This window comes from Danio rerio, chromosome 16 (genome assembly GCF_049306965.1).
Source record: "Danio rerio strain Tuebingen ecotype United States chromosome 16, GRCz12tu, whole genome shotgun sequence".
NCBI lineage: Eukaryota > Metazoa > Chordata > Actinopteri > Cypriniformes > Danionidae > Danio > Danio rerio.
Window position 1 is genome coordinate 19,871,464 of NC_133191.1, and position 16,728 is coordinate 19,888,191.

The window sequence follows — 16,728 nt, forward strand, 5'->3', positions numbered from 1 at the left end:
AGTTGGGAACTTAAAATGGGTCCCATGACACTTTTCTGTAATGATAAATACAATCTTGAAGTATTTTATAATATTCATTTTATTTTACTGACCACAATACAGTTTGTTCGGATTTTAAAACATTGATACATACCAAGCACAAGTTTTATGATGCAGTTCAGTTTTCAGGCTGTTTGAGGAAAAATAAAATATACATTAAAATATTTCTTTTAAACTTATTTAGCACAATATATATATATATATATATATATATATATATATATATATATATATATATATATATATATGCTTAAAGGTTTAATATTTCACAATACAATTAGCCTGCATTTTTGTGTCCTTTATAAATAACACCTGATCTTTCATCTATGGATTGTTAAAATATGTTAGGCTTTTTAAAGGTTTCAATAATATTCACCGTGACTGGCCTCCCGCGCGTGCACAGACTCGGGCACGAGTTTGCACGTGCGGGCACGAGCACTGCTACCTTGCGATTTTATGCAGACTAGCCGGAATGTCTCAACAGCGGGCAGTAATGTCCACTACTTTGCAGAGTTTAGCTCAATCACTGATAAAACACACACGAACCAAGCTAAAACTGAGCGCTTGTTCAAGGTTGGAGCTAAAAACAACACGAAAAACACGATGAAATCGGCTCATATCAAGTTACTTTTAAAATAGCGTGCACATGCTTAATTCACGCTCTCCCTCGAAGCTCGCCTTCAAATAACACAGCTGTGTATTGTTATCGGTAATTGAATTAGTATTGACAAACAAGTATAGCTGTATTGTAACTTATTTTTAATAAAAAGCAGAGAAAATTCAACTTAACACAGATTTCTGAACCGAAGGGTGACGACCGAGGTCATCAAGCACAGTGTTTATTCATATGAATGCTAAAGTTACCCCCATTCAATCTGTATCACCATATTTTCTATCAAATAGAAACATTAACGTTACTTCATAATACAAAATATTTCACTATATATATATATATATATATATATATATATATATATATATATATATATATATATATATATATATATATATATATATTAAATGTACTTACATACCTGAATGATGAAGCTGAAATAGTGGACTTCTCCTTTCGAAAAATTAACCATCACTCTCGAAGCTCTTCGACCAGTCCATGACGATGTCCTTGTCAATGACGTCACCAGAGGGCTTTTTTATGATTATTAGTTTAAAATAAATTTTTAAACCATAACAACGTGTTGCTGCAGAGTCTAAATAAATTGGTTATTTTATTTATTTCACAAAATAATTTGTCAAAAATGTTAAACATTGAGTATATATAAACTAGGCTATAAGTTACCTATATAAGTTACCTATAAGTTATATTTTAATGTACAAACCTGCATGAAAAAAATCCCATCATACTAATTAAGTTTTTGACCACAGCATTCATTTTATTAGGTTTTGACTCAAAAAGCTTTGTCTCTCTGTGTTAGCTTATAATTATTTTATAATCTTTACTACATAATTATGTTATGATAAAAAAAATTATAGAACCATTTTAATCAAAAAGGTTCTTTGCACACAAAGGGTTTTAAATGGAACCATTTTTTGGGTAAAAGGTTCTAATGGCCAAGTATAGAACCCCAAGATTCTATATAGAACCTCAAGGAACCTTTTTTTTTAAGAGTGTAACGTCATCAGTGAGGAATTTGAGTCTGTACATATCAGTGCTTCTAATGGTCTGTTTTCTTCAACCCATTGAAGTGCCATTAGTATTGCCACCATTTTTCCAGCATAAACTGATAGATCGTCTGAGATTCTTTTAATAACTTTTATTCTAAAATCTATTACTGAGTATGCTACCCCCACTCTGTTTCCACTATCTTTAGATGCATCTGTATATATTAAAACATGATTAAAATATTTGTCTTTAAGATACATTTGCACCAATTGAATATTAAAATTGCCCTCTGCACTCTTATCTCTTCTCTTTAACAATGATGTATCAACATTGGGTTTTGGTAGTAACCATTCAGGAGTAATTGACCAAGGTACCGTTGGACTGATGAACATGTTTTTTAATTTCATTTCTTCCGCCTCTTTTGGTACAATCCACCCAAAACTCTTGATTTCTGAATTTTCTTTTTCCCAGCAGGGTTTTAACACTTCCTTAACTGGATGATCAAAGTTATGTCCCTCTATATTGACCCAATAGTTCATTGTCAATTGAACTCTCCTAAGTTCTAGTGGCATTTCCCCAGTTTCAATCTGAAGAGCTGCTGTAGTGGTAGACCTTATAGCCCCTGTTATTAATCTTAATGCCTTATACTGAATTTTATCTAGTTCCCTTAACATACTTACATTAGCAGATTGAAATACTATACATCCATAATCCAGTACTGATCTTATTAAACCATTATATTTTTTTTTCAATGCAACCCTTTCAGCTCCCCAGTCTTTACCCAGCAAACATCTCATTACATTCTGTGCTTTCCTGCATTTATCCACAAATTTCTCAATGTGTACTTTAAAGTTGAGCTTCTCATCATACCATACCCCTAAAAACTTAAAACATGAAACTCTTTCTATATCTTGTCCATATAACTTTAAAATTATCTTCTTATTATACTTTTGCTTTGAAAAAATTACTGTCTTTGTTTTTTCAACAGAGAATCTAAACCCCCACTTATATGACCATTTTTCGACCACTTCTATAGCTGTTTGCATTTTCCTTACCACAAAATCCACATTCCTTCCACGTTTCCAGATTGCACCATCATCTGCAAACAAAGAACAACCTATTCCTTTCTCAATATCTAAGAATACATCATTAATCATGAATGAAAATAGCAAAGGGCTAATTATGCTTCCTTGAGGAGTACCATTTTCAACACACTTGTTCTCAAATACACTTTCTCCAATCTTTACTTGTATAGTTCTTCCAATTAAAAAATCTTTAATCCATTTTACCATGTTTCCATCAATCCCTGTTTTCTTTAATTTAATTATCAACCCCTCTCTCCACATCATGTCATAAGCTTTCTCGATATCCAGAAAAACAGCTACTACCTTTTCTTTATTAATCTGTGCTCTCCTTACTTCATACTTTAAACATACTGTAGAATCTATAGTACTTCTGCCTTTCCTGAAACCATTTTGATAATTGATAATATATTGTTTAGTTTCCATATAGTATGTTAACCTTTTATTAATCATTTTCTCCCTGATTTTACATATATGAGAGGTTAGTGCAATTGGTCTATAATCAGTTGGCTTATCACCTCCTTTCCCTGCTTTACGTATTGGAATGATTATTGCCTCTTTCCATACTCTAGGTAATTTACCACTCTCCCAAACCTTATTATAAAAATCCAATAAAATATCTTTAGATATCTCACTTAAATTAGACATCATTATATAGCAAACCTGATCTTTTCCTGGTGCAGACACTCTATTGTTCCTTAGTACATAATTTAACTCATCAATATTAAAAGGTAAATTCAATATCTCATTTACATTTTCATGATCATTACAATCTCTATATTTTGAAAATGTTTCCTCACGTCCTCTTTTTTCCTTTTCAGTAAGGTTTTCTTTACTATGAATTTTAAAAAACGATTGCGCTAGCATTTCTGCTTTTTTGTTTTCTGTAACAGCTATTTTTTCACTATCAGTTAACGTTGGGAAATTATACTCTCTCCTAATACCATTCATTTTCCTAACCATACCCCAAACCCTTCGAATATCCATTTCTCTACCCACAGTATTACAGAACAATCTCCAATACTTTTAGCTGTCTTAATTGTTCTTCTAACCAATGCATGTGCCTTTCTATAACTAATTAATTCCTCAAAATTAATGGTTCTTTTTAGTCTTTTAAATGCTTTGTTTCTTTCTTTAATTGCTTTTCCACATTCATCTGTCCACCACGGAACAATTCTTTTTTTCTTATTTCCTACTCGCCTAGGAATTGATTGCATCGCAGCTTCTATTATAGCTTCACTTATACACTGATTAATTTCTTCTATTTCTTGACTACTGTTGATTTCCACCATCAGCTCCTCACTAATTTCTCTAAATTTAATCCAATCTGCTTTATTAAATATCCACCCTCCAGGTTTATTTATTTCATTGGACTTCACTCTCACTCCTACTTCCACAAAAATTGGGAAATGATCACTCCCAACAGTGCTTTCTTTTTTAACTTCCCACCAACAATCCCCAGCTAATGATTCAGAAACAAGAGTAATATCTACCGCAGATTCTTTCCCATTTCTAATGTTTATTCTGGTACCATCTCCATTATTAACGCATACTAAATTTTTCCTATCCATTATTTCCTCTATAACCTCTCCGTTTATATCATTATAATTATCCCATAGAGTATTATGACCATTAAAGTCTCCACAACAATAACTTTACCTTCAAGTTGGGCAGTGAGTTCCTGTAGATTTTCTAAAGTAAATTTGTTGCATGGATTATAAAAAATTGCTATTTTGAAATTACCCTCCTCTGTCCAAACCTCCATTAAAATAAATTCTAGTTCTTTACCTCTTTCCAGTAACCTATATTGTATATTTTCTTTAATAAATATTGCACATCCTCCTCCACTACCCTTATCTCTATCTCTACGTATGCTCTCATATCCTGCAATTACATAATCTAATGATGGTTTCAGCCAAGTTTCCTGAATGCAAATTAGATCCGGTTTTATGTTTAATTTATTGATGAATCCTTTGAATTCTTGACCATTAGCTATTAAGCTTCTGGCATTCCATTAAATAATCAGCAGGTCCCTTGCCAACCCTGACTGGCAGCTTTACTTTCCAGCTCAAGTCTTTTATTGATATGTTTCCATCCAATGTGTTTGGCTGATAAAAATTTCTTAGCACCTTTCACTATCACTTTAATTTTCTCTTTTTTATGTCTCACCTGATCAGCACAATTGATGACATATGATATGAACAGGATTAAATTCTCCACACTCACTGAAATGTCTCTCGGTTGCTTTTGTTCACCCATCCTGATTCCTTCACTCACCCCTTCCATATTTCCACCTTGTTCCTGACTTTTTTTTAATTGCCTCTGCATAGCTAATGTTGTTCTTCGTTTTGATTTTTTTAACTTTCACTGCTCTTTTCCTAACCTCACATCCCCCATATGCTACATTATGGTCTCCTCCACAGTTACAGCATTTTGGTTTAACATTGACTCCACATTCTTCATATCTATGTTCTCCACCACATTTTGGGCATCTTTGTTTACCTTTACACAGCACAGCTATGTGCCCATATCTTTGGCATTTGTAACACCTCAGTGGTGGCTGAACATACTCTCTTACTGGGTAACTGACATAACCCACCTTGACCCTTTCCGGAAGTGTATCTTCTTCAAACTCAATTAACACAGACAAACTCGCAACTCTTTCTCCTTCTACTGTTTTATTTAGTCTTCTTATATTCTTTGCTTTTCCTCCTTGAATGTTCTTTTTAAAGCTTTCAAAATCCTCTTCTTGTGGAATACCTCATATTACTCCTAAAGTTCCTTTCCTTCCAGTTATTACTTTTTTATCCACTACCTTCTTTTTGCAGATAATCCCCCAGAAGAGAAGTGCCTTCTTTCTTTGTTCTTCAGATTTACATTTTATCATAATGTTTCCATCTCTAAGTATTTTTGCCATTTCTATTTCACCAAGCTTCTTTTTTAGTTCTTGTGTAAGTGCAACTGGGCTTACACGAATGTGTTCATCTTACTTCCTAAACATAATGATTACTTTGAAATCTTCCTCATCCATTTTCCTTCTCACCATGTGCTCATTTTCCTCACTACTATTTTCCTCCAGACCCCTCTTTTGGCTTATATTAGTCCTTTCATTGACCCCATCTCTATTTTTTCTTCCTTTACCTTTCCCATTTCCAGCTGCCACCCAGTCATCACTATCCCCATTGTCCTCATTTTCATATCCAGATCCTGCCATCATGTCCCATTCACTAACCGGCTCATGCCAACCGCCTCCTTCTTTCCACTCTCCGTCTCGATTCAGCTTGTCTTACTGAATCTTTAGTTCAAATAAAGTCCAGATATCCAAGCAAAAAAAAAACACTATAGAAATAGTTGGTGTTTTGCACCAGAAACCATGCGTCTCAACACAAGCGTACGGTCTACTTCCGCCTCCCCTTCGCACTGAAGCAGCGTGTGTGTGCTGCTTATATGTGTGTGGAGTGTGATTGCTGGATGCGTGTCAGGTGTGTCTGCAATCAGTATAGATGGATTATGTAATGTCAATAGTCTGGTGATGATGACCTTTGCTGGCCAGCAAGGGGAATGACTGGGACCGAGTCGGTGACAGATCCGCACACAGGCACCAGTTTGCATTAGTCTTAGTGGATTATGCAACCCTGTAGCGAAATTAGCTCAGTTTATGAATTATTTGAATTATTATGTTATTATTAAATAATAATATTCCGGTTTAACCTTTAGTCAGTTTGGATAAACAAATAACGTTATATAACATGATTCCACCTGTTTGTCTGAGCAGACTCTCAGATTATGAATATTAATAACGAATTATTATTAATCATTAATATTCTGAATTAACTTATTGTTAATTTGACTAAATAAATATAACCAGACCTCGCCCGCTCGTCTGAGCAGACTCTGTAATGATCTTTTTACTTAGAAAGGGAATTATTACTACTCCTTGTGAAGTAGATTAATCATATATAAGTTTTAAATAAGTGTCATGAAACACCAAAACACATTTTTTGAGCTGTTGACAGTCGTATATGTGTCCCACACTGATAAAAACACTATTAGGACACCTATATTTCACTAAAAAGTGTAAATTGGTTGTTTTTGCGTTATTTGAAGCAAATTCGTACTTCCTGTTTGAAACGAATTTTTGAAGCTGCGTCACGGTTATGACATAATAGCGTTGTATTCCAGCGTGCAGACTGGGCGTCTGTGCCAGAGTGAGTCTTATTACGTCTTACAGTGTGATGCATTAATGCATGAGTAAGGCTTGGTTCAAACCAATCAGCGCGCTCTATTGTGCAACTTCATTAATATTCATTAGTGTCACCGTGTTTACACCACAGAGACGCCACGTTGTGTTGGCAAAACAAGCGTGAAGTGTTGCTTTTATAGTTTGCTGCCATTAAGTTTCGTTTTCATTTTCTCTCTGTGAGAGCTCATCTGGATCACGTGTGGATTAAAAGTGTACGCGACGCTCGACAACAATAACTTACGTGTCTAAGGAGGATAATTGTTTACCTGAGAGCTGTTCTCATCTGCAAACGCTGATATCCGGATTTGCTTGTAGTATTCTCTACATAAAGATGCAGCTCTAGTTGCTGGGGGTTGTCCTGTCTCTACAGATTTGGTAAGTGAGCGACCAGTGCTCTTTGTTTATTCAGTTTGTTCGTATCGAATTAAGTTAACTAACATTATTGCACTGAGTGCAAACATGTTAGCACCGCATTTTGTGACAGGAATAACACACGCGGCTTTCTGAAGCTACCTGCAGTGTGCATCTAAGTTTCCGGGAAATGCTGAGTTTTTTTTTCTCTCATTCGCCGTGCGGTATCAAACATTGCATGAAAAATACACGCTTAGAGCAGTTCCTCGAATCAAATATCTCGTTTGTTGCGAGGGGCATGAATGAATTCCCTGAATGAAAGAGCCAAACTGCAGTTAAAGTCCAACATTTAATAATTTGGCAAATAATTCGACTACAGATGTCCATGTAGGTTAAACACCATCCCTTTCTCCTGTGTGTATTTTGACTGAAAACTCGCGCGTGCCCAAATAGACACTCCCACACCCTCCCACTTTAGTTCCTCCGACACTCTCCCCTAAACAGAGCTGGACACGCCCACTTTTCTGACTTTTTCCAAAGTAGAGGTGTGAAAACACCCTGCTGAAACGAGGGGGTTTCATGGCCCTTTAAAATCAGCTTGTAGCAAGGAATCAATCATTTCAGGGACTTTTTCTGTGAGGCATCCAACGTGATTATAATGGGATTTATTGACTAGTCTGACATATAACAAACATAACATCAAACAGAACAAACGTATACTGAATATCGATAGGCTATATATGGATCTATAGAACATCTAACAAACAAAAAGAAACAGAAAAGCGAGGAAATAGAGCGTTTAGATAAAAGATTGGCAAATCTACCTCAGTTCCACACACTATTAAGGATCACCAAGAATATAAAAACACCTTTTAGAACAGGGGCACAGCGTTAATGCATAACCAAACACCTGGTGCTTCATGTACGAAGACTTGCGTGGAAATCATACTAAAACATTGCGTACACACAAAGCTGTAAATGTGCACTGTTTCATACATCTGAATTTTTTTCTGCGTACGCTGAATCCAACGCATGTTATTTGTACATCCGAATGAACGTGAAACTGAGCGCAACATGCATGAGCGCAAAACCCCTCCCTGCCTGCTCTCCTGTATGAATATGCTAATGACTCTACTTTGGCAAAACCAAACGAAAAAGTAATGTCAAAAGCAAGCAAGAAGAGAAACTTTGAACAGACTGTAAATTGGAGGTGCTCCTTTCGGAGGTAGACCGGAGAAAAACGGTGTTATTTGCAAGTTAGCCTGCGGAATTAATAACAGTAGAAAAAAAGTGGGAGAGTTTAGCTGATGCGGTTAACACAGTTGGGTCTGAACATCGCACCGAATGGATTAAAAAAGAAATGGTGAGATCTATAGGTGTAAACTGTTGTAGTGTTATTAACAGCCTGATTGGTGCAGCTCTTAGAAAGCATGGTAACATGTTTTGACACGTTTGAGCATGAACTGGTTTGAATCTTCTTCTTTTTTCCCCCACTAAATATCAGATTTTGCCTACTATTTATCACGAGGAAAACAAGTAGGAATCAATAATAAGTCTGTGCATCATATTTTATTTGCACATTTATTGAATGGAAATGTTTCTGATTCATGTATGCAAATTCATCTTCAGATGGTGCCTTTATAGCAATGTGTGAGCAGTAGATTGCTCCGATTACATTGGGAAAACAGGCGACCGCTGCAAATTGCACTTTAATGTTTGCCATGTCAACTACATGGTGTAGAAACCTTATAAACCTGCTAGACATGCAGATGAACCCGTCATACAGCTGCCATAGCAGATTATTAGGAGTTGATACATGAGGCCCCTGGAGTTTTAGGATTTTTCTCTTTTTGTGCGAGTCTCTCTCTGCTGCGTTAGGAGATTCTTTGGAGTGCTTTGATGTCCTTTCTTGATGCGTGGAGTTTGCAATGCAGGTCGGAGGATACGCGATCACAACTTTAAACTTTGAGTTTTACTTTGCCGGAAAAATAAGAAAACGTGGGCTCGGGCGAGCCACCCGGGTACAGAAATGCGGTTTGCCACCTCAAATCGCACCTCTCGAAAAGCTTCTTTCGGATCTTCTGCGCAGAGCTGTGCGTGTAGTTTAGTTTTAACTGTTGGTCAAGTCACACCCATCTCTTACTAATTGACCTATGGTTTCGTAGCAAAGTTTTAGCGGGAGATTTTCTTTGTCTCTGGACCGCTCCTATACATAATGAGTGACCTCCTTCAACACACAGATTGACTTTAAATATGAGCATTAAATAAATGCAAACCGTACAAGTTATTATCATGCACTCAGCATCATGTTTTGTAAAATAGCAGGAGAAACATGACAATGATAGTATACAAGACACACTAAACACACATTAGCTAGCATCTAGGCATTTCTACAGTGTATAAGGCTCAAAAAGGACTTTATAAAAGCATGAATATAATGTTTTAACTATTTTCGCCATAGGGTAGAGTATATAGATTGTCAATACACATTACATATCATTTGGAGTGAGTTTTTGACTTCTAATAGTTCCTTTCAATAGTGTGTGTTTGAGTTTGTGCATGTGGGTGTGAAAAAGGTAGGGGTAGTCTGTCTCGGGTTGCACAGATGCACCCAAGGGACAAAGGTCCTCCCCTCTCCCCATCTCCAACATCGGCGAACTTTACAGATTATTGGGCGTTAAATCTATTCGCACCAGCGTCTAACACCCACAAACATATGGGCTGATGGAAAGGTTTAATCACACGCTTAAATCAATGATCCGTAAATTCGTTCATGAGGACACGAAAAATTGGTATAAGTGGTTGGAGCCCTTATTATTCGCTGTGCGGGAGGTTCCCCGATCCTCCACGGGGTTTTCCCCCTTTGAGCTTACCTACAGCAGACAGCCTCATGGGATTTTGGATGTTGTTAGAGAGACTTGGGAGGACGAAATTTTGCATAGCAAAAATGAAGTTTAATATATCCTGGAACTACAAGCAAAATTTCACAAACTGGAGCGGCTCTCTACAGAGAATTTGCTCAAGGCCCAGGATGACCAACGCCGGTATTGTGATAAGGGCTCTAAACTACGTAAATTTTCACAGGAAGATAAATTCCTTGTACTATTACCCTCTTCCAGGTCCAAATTACTTGCCAAGTGGCAAGGGTCGTTTGAGGTCACACGACGAGTGAGTGATCTCGATTATGAGGTAGTATGTTCGGATGGGCTGGTTGACGTCAGATTTATCACATTAATCTGCTAAAGCAGTGGAGTGAGCCGGAGGAGGTGATGCTGGCTACACTGGTTACAAATGAGGAGCCATAGAGCACCAGGCGACAGCCGCCGGGTGCTGTGCTCACTGGGGGCGATCATCTCTTGGCTAGCCAGCTCATCGATATCCGGCACCTTTAACGTTAGTTTTCTGATTTGTCTTAATTTGATTCAGCGCCATATCAAGACCGAACCGGGCATGGTCGTTACGACCCGGTCGTATCACCTGCCTGAACACAAGAAAAAAGTGATTCAGGAAGAATTGAGTAACATGTTGAAAATGGGTGTAGTAGAAGAATCCCACAGTGAATAGGCCTGCCCGATTGTCTTGGAACACAAGATGGACGGCTCGGTCCGGTTCTATGTGGATTATAGAAAAGTCAATGCTGTGTCGAAACACGATGCCTATCTAACGCGTATTGACGTTTTGCTCAACCGGTTAGGTGCTGCTCGGTATTACTCGACATTGGATTTAACAAAGGGATATTAGCAGTTCCCTTTATCTCAAATATCCCACGAAAAAGCAGCCCTCACTATGCAGTTTGGATTACACCAATTTGTGACAATTTGTGGGCACCGGCAACGTTTCAGCGTCTGATGGATAAAATACTCGGCCCTCACTCAGCATATGCCACTGCTTATTTAGATGACATCATCATTTACAGTAATGATTGGCAGCACCATATGCAACATCTGAGGGCAGCATTGTCGGCGCTAAGATGGGCCGAGCTCACGGCCAACCCACGGAAGTGCGCAATTGGGCGAGTTGAGGTAAGGTATCTGGGCTTCCACTTAGGGTGCAGGTGCAGCCCCAAATTGATAAGACTGCAGCTATTGCAAACTGTCCGAGACCTAAGACCAAAAAGAAAGTGAGACAGTTTTCCGGACTGGCAGGATATTTTAGGCGTTTTGCTCCTAATTATTCGGCCCTCGTCAGCTTATTGACTGATCTCACTAAAAAGGAGGGACCAGATAGCGTCCAATGGTCAAAGCAGTGCCGGACGGCTACCCGGCCTGAGGCGGGCAGTGGGTGTATGTGGAAAGGTGAACATGATCGAACACCCAATTGGGGGGAGAGCATGCTCAGAGTCCGGCAGCTAATCATCAAGTCAGTCAGAAATGATATATAACACCTGTCTTTCTAGAGATTGGGCCAGAGAGACTCCCTTCTTAAGGAGAACAAGAGGAGCAGTCGAGAGAGGAGAGAGCACACACACACAAGCAGCTACAGTGTTGTGGTGTTAATCATTTAAAAAAAAGACATTTACTTACCTGAATCGCCAACCCTGTCTTCTTCCTACAACAACAACAACGAACCTTACCACACTATTTATTTAAATCAGAATTTACAACTGTCAATAACCAAAAAGACACCATCAAAATCTGCTTTAAGTTAAGTTTTACATGCGCAAATTACACCTTGAAAATAAGATATAATTGATTCACATAGGCAAACAGATATGAATAAAAGCGCATACTAATATATTTCTTTTAGATAATTTAAATAGAATAGTAAACAGTGTTGAGTTTCAATCACTTTTCATGATGCACTGCATAAACAATTTAAACAATAATATTTTAGAAATTTAAAACTATTCTTTTTTATTTACACATAATCACAGAATTATTAGTTGGGTAAGTATAGACCTGTACATTTTTTTTTCAACACCCATGGTTCTTTATAATGTTAAGTTAACTCAGAAATAAAAGGCACATGTTTTGCCATGTTAGTGTTAATGGATTCATCTACAGAAACTATTTAACATAATGTTAACATACACACCAATTCGTTCCAGTCATGTTTCTTTAAAATAATTAAAATAGTTTTAGTTACTAAACACGGTTGCAATCTAACATTGCAACCAGATCTTTGTTTGTAACATAACGTTAGCATACACATCAATTAGCTTCAGTCTTGTTTCTTTAAAACTGGATCAGCTGATACCAGAAAAATCTACTAAAGTACAGTAACAAAGTATTTGTACTTCGTTACTTCCCATCTCTGGAAATAACAAACTTCTTGAGCTGATAATAACGTGCGATTGATTATTGATTATTGCTTTTGAAACCCAATCCTATCAGAAACTGACAAACGCGAGAGTGACATGCGAAAAAACACAGAAGAAGCCGAAAAAAAGGAGCACATTATTTTTTTAGCAAACGTGAACTGCCATGTTTAACTATTACCATTACATTTTGGACTATTATAAACTCAGAATGATGGAATTACTCTCTAACAGAGGCTACATGTGCTGCTGAAGATTAAAGACACAAATGAGAGGTCTGCTCTGATTGTGGGCTATATTTTGTGTTGTTTTTGAACCTAAATAAGGACTAAATTTCATCAACTGAAACTTTTTGTCATACAACACGCCCACCAAAATGGAACCCTTGGTAGTGGAAACACAAACATGATAAAGGTGACCCGTACCAACCCGCACCGTAACGTACTGTACCAGTCAATGGAAACATGCCATAACCCTACCTAACAGTAAAGTTACTAGCTTCATTGAGTGCATTGTGTCTGACATTGCATCTCTGAGATATGCAGTCGGAGGCAAAATGTAAACATTTCAACAAGTAATATTAGGCTAATAGCTTGCACACAGACCAAACAGTTTCAGCACATTCTGGTGACACACAATACCTATTGTATAAATTTCAAAATGTAAAAATAAAAGAAAAAGAATAAAAAATAATTAAATGAAACAAGCAGCATCTCTGCATATGTACAATCTGCTGTACCTTGCTCTCAGACCTCTCAACCCATTGGTCCCCTCTAGTGGACTCCATGGCTCTTGACAGCGAACTCAAGCTCCTCAAAACCATGTGATCCATGACCAGACTCCTAGTTCTGGAAGCAGCCTGCTTCTGCTTCTGTTTTTTTTTTTATTTTTATTTTTTATCCAGAACCAGAGCTTGAAGCTGCATTTGTAACAGAGACCTATCCACACACGAGAAGAGGTGTGAATGATTTTTTTTTTTTTTGATGCCCTGTTCTAAAGCTTCTTGCTGTGAATAGATCAGATCCACACAGTGCTTTCTGCAGTGACTCACAGCTTTCAAGTTTATGTCTGATTTTCATTTACCACCAGAATTAGGTTATCTTTGAGGAAAAAGAAATAAAGAAAATAAAAGATTATATTTTTGCATAAGTGCAGAATCAATAAGGAAATTATGTCTATTTACACCATGCTGCTTGCCCGAACAGGATGATGACAACGGAGTGAGCTGATACAACAGTGAGCTGAATGATAAAACTAGAGTCTCCTGTTAGGGGTATTTACCACTGTGAACATTTCAGTTAATAAACTGGTTAATTAATTGATTATTTAATTAATTTAGGTGACACATTGGTGCAGTAACGTGCCTAAAGGAATAGTTAATCTAAAAAATGTTATCTTTGTTCTTAATCTGCTTGACTTTTCTTTTTTTCTGTTGAACATAAAAGATGTTTTGAAGACTGGTAACTGTTGATTTCCAGAGCATTATTTTTTCCTATTATGAATGTCAATAGTAAGGGTTTCAGCTTTCTTCAAAATATCTTTTGTGTTTAACCGAATAAACTTGAGAATGAGAAAATAGGGTGTTTTTATTTCTGAACTATCCCCTAAATATACTTTAAATAAATACTTTAAAGCTAAGCATAGCTAATGACTCGTAAATGACAATGGCAGAGAAATTGTGGACTATCTAAATAACTATTTACTGGCAATATACTATTTAGTGTTTGATTGAGATGTGTAAAAGAGGCAGTTTAAATGCATAATTAATACAAAGAAATTCAACTTGCCTTACTGTATAGGGTTGATTAATGGTATATTGGATATCATTCCATTTCCCTATATTTAGTTCACCAGCACAGAATCCTGGTATCTTTCAATGTTACTCAAATTATCTGAACATTTGCTTTAATCCAGGGATTCCCAAACTAGGGCCACCGGGCCAAACCTATCTAACATAGTCATATCATGACATATCAGTTGTTGTGTTGAACAAGCTCTTTCTATCTTCTTTATTTTTTAAAGTGACCAGGTAAGTGTAGTTGTCATGGCAAAACTCAGTAGTTCTTTTTCATATTTATTAAGTGATATCATTGAGAAATGAAGGACAACTAAGAATTTCATATTTGAAAGCACCAGAACAAACACACTTATACCAAACAAAACCATGCCTCTTTTTGATATATTTTCTATAGTATCTACATGCGCCTTACTGCTAATTGGCAACAAGTGTCTTTTGGGACTGAAACCAACACTGTGGTTAAAAGCATTTTTTTTTCAAATTAAGCTTACTGCTACACCTTTAAGAGACCAAATGGAAATCCTCCATCAAATTAATTTACAATACGTTTGTTTGATAATAACATAATTTTCTATTTAGTCTGCAAACTTAAATTAAATTAAAAAGGTTGTCGGCACATTTTAGACATGTTTATATTCATTATAAGACAACACAATCCTACTAAATAAATTCATATTATGTAGAATAACCTACTTAACTGAACCTTGAATCTTTTTTAATGGTTTTTGTCTCTTTAAATGTGGTGTAAGCGTAATACTACATTTAAGAAAAAGAACACCATACCAGCAGTAAAATGTGGTGCGGTAGTATGTTGTCTGGTGCTGTTTTGCTACTTCAGGAGCTGGAGCACTTGCTGTAATAAATGGAACCATATATTCTACTGTGTACCAAAATATCCTGTAGATGAATGTCCGGCTATCTGTTCATAACCTCAAGCTGAAGCAAACTTGAGTTCTGCAGCAGGACAATGATCCAAACACAACAGCAAGTCAATTTCTAAATGGCAGTAGACAAACAAAATGAAAACTGTGGAGTGGCCTAGTCAAAGTCCTGACCTGAATCCAATTAAGATGCTGTGGCTTTACTTTAACCCTTGAAACCCCTCAAATGTGGGAATTACAACAATTGTGCAAAGTGATTCAGAATGAGAAATATCATCCTGAGAAAATTCCTCTACAGCGCTGTAACAAACTAATTTCAAGTTATTGAATACTCTTGATTGCAGTTGTTGCTACCAATGGTGATCCGACCATTTATTGGTAATATTATGGGTCAAAAACTTTTTTCACAAAGGGCTATCTAGTTTTGTATTTTGTTTTCCCATAATAATAATCTTAATTTCAAAATAGTGTTGTGTGTTTACTTGTGTTTTTGTCTAATATTTCAATGTGTTTGATGATTTGAAACATTAAATTGTGACAAACAAACAAAAAAAAATTAATTAAGTGGCAAACACTTCTTCACTCCACCATATAAATGACCTTATTTTTATTTGTATTTAGACATAGAATAAAACAAAGTTAAATATTTTACTCAAAGCCCTAATAGATGCATTTAATGCATACAAATTGAACATTTCCAATTGGTCTTTTAATTTCCTAAAGGTATCTTAACACTGACCATAACTCAGCACAGTATTTAGTAAGACTTTGGTTAGACAATGGCAATTCGGACTAGTTCAGAATGAAACAGTTTAAGGAATGTAGCCAGTTATCTACCTGAGAAATCATGCAGTCATTTACTCCCACACCTCATGCAGTTTTAGATTAGAATGAAGCCACTTTATCGAGTATTCCATGTTCACTACATATTTTACTAGATAATTATAATGTAGGGTGACGCGGTGGCGGAGAAGATAGCACGTTCGCCTTACAGCAAGAAGGTCGCTGGTTCGAGCCTCGGCTGAATCAGTTGGCATTTCTGTGTGGAGTTTGCATGTTCTCCCCATGTTTGTGTGGGTTTCCTCCGGCTGTGCTGTTTCCCCCACAGTCCAAAGACATGTGGTACAGGTGAAATAGGCATGCTAAAATTAACCATAGTGTATGAGTGTGTGTGAATGTGTTTATGTTTCCCATGGGTTATGGATGGAAGGGCATCCGCTGCGTAAAAAATATGCTGGATAGCTTGGCCGTTAATTCCGCTATGGCAACCCCAGATTAATAAAGGGACTGAGCTGAAAAGAAATGAATGAATTATAATGTAGCTCAGGCAGTTGGAAAATGATCATACTGTCATGCTTTGGCAAGGATGATGAGGTCATGTTACAGATAACTAAATTAAATTTTACACTTTACTAAAACAGATATTTATTTATAAACAGGCTACAGTGAAAATATT

At 36.7% G+C, this 16,728-nt stretch overlaps 1 protein-coding gene across 1 annotated transcript in view; it reads right to left on the reverse strand.

Moving 5' to 3' along the window:
• LOC141378071 (uncharacterized) overlaps positions 1–16,728 on the reverse strand; it is a 502,199-nt gene that overhangs the window by 124,127 nt on the left and 361,344 nt on the right. The gene's annotated exons all lie outside the window — the stretch shown is intronic.